The sequence below is a fragment of the Chrysochloris asiatica genome, unplaced genomic scaffold (genome assembly GCF_000296735.1).
Source record: "Chrysochloris asiatica unplaced genomic scaffold, ChrAsi1.0 scaffold00067, whole genome shotgun sequence".
In the NCBI taxonomy this organism is placed as follows: Eukaryota; Metazoa; Chordata; class Mammalia; order Afrosoricida; family Chrysochloridae; genus Chrysochloris; species Chrysochloris asiatica.
Window position 1 is genome coordinate 14,520,975 of NW_006408585.1, and position 1,221 is coordinate 14,522,195.

The 1,221-nt window shown below is 40.1% G+C and overlaps 1 protein-coding gene across 1 annotated transcript in view; it reads left to right on the forward strand.

Annotated features, from left to right (window-relative positions):
• Positions 1–1,221, forward strand: part of WDHD1 (WD repeat and HMG-box DNA binding protein 1) — a 108,179-nt gene that overhangs the window by 6,026 nt on the left and 100,932 nt on the right. The window lies entirely within an intron of this gene.

The window sequence follows — 1,221 nt, forward strand, 5'->3', positions numbered from 1 at the left end:
GACAGGGAGAGACCAATAGTTGCACCTTAGATGGTTGTTCACAAACTTTTAAGACCCCAGTTGCTACTTGCTGAAGCAGGATATAGAGGGCTGTCTTTGTGGACTGTAACGCCAGTTGACTCTAGCCTGCTCCAAGACCCAGGTCCAGTGACTCATTCCCTCCCGGTGTTCAGTTATGTCTAAGAAGTTTTAGTAACTTTTTCTGCCATATGCTCCGCCACAATTATGGATACATTTGCAACAAAGATAAATACCCATGTATAAATATTCTCCGTTAAGCCTATGTATATTCATAAGTATACTCTCAGGAATTATTTAAAAGATAAAATGAACAGGCTGGATCAGTTATTAAGGGTGATGACGAGGGACGTGTCAGGGATAACAGGTGTTTGTGTTTCTGAGTGATACAGTTGGGGAAATAGTGGTACTATTAACTAATATCAGAAACATTGGAATGGGAGCATATATTAGAGGGGAACAAAGATTATGAGTTTGTATTTCGACATGGTGAGTATAGGACTTCCTGCAGACATCCAAGTGGAGATGTAAAGTAAACAGTTGGGAAATTGATTTTGACACTCAGAAAAGAAAAATGAACTAGCGATAGAAATCTGTGTCTTTAGCTAAGGCTTAATGCCTCCAGGGTTGAGGTCCTGGCTGGGAATCCAAATGTCGGATTTATCATTTTGTTGTTGTTGTTATTAAGTGCCATCGAGTCAGTTCCAACCCGTAGCAACCCTGTACAGGGTTTCCGAGGATGTAAATCTTTACGGGAGCAGAAAACCTCATCTTTCTCCCGCGGAGCGGCTGGTAGTTTCAAACTGCTGACCTTAAGGTTCACAGCCTGATTCGTAACCACTACGCTACCAGAGCTCATTTTGTAGATGGTATTTAATTCTATGCACCTGAATGAAGTCCCCTAAGGAGTGAATGTAGATAAGAAACAAGAGTTTCAAGGACTAAACCTGGAGTTAGGTTATTGGAAAATATAAACTGAAAAGAGAAGTAATTAGGAATACTAAAGTTGAGATTCTAAAGCTGTTACTTTATCGGTAAAGACAGTGTGGGTTACGACCATGGAAATGAGTGGCTGAAATAGACTGGAAGACTAGATTATTAGAAGAGGAAAATTCAAAGAACTGAGAAGCCAGAGTATGAGAAGGTACATTTATGTGGATATTGAAAATGCTAGGAACTATGATAGGAATAAGGAGCTCTGGT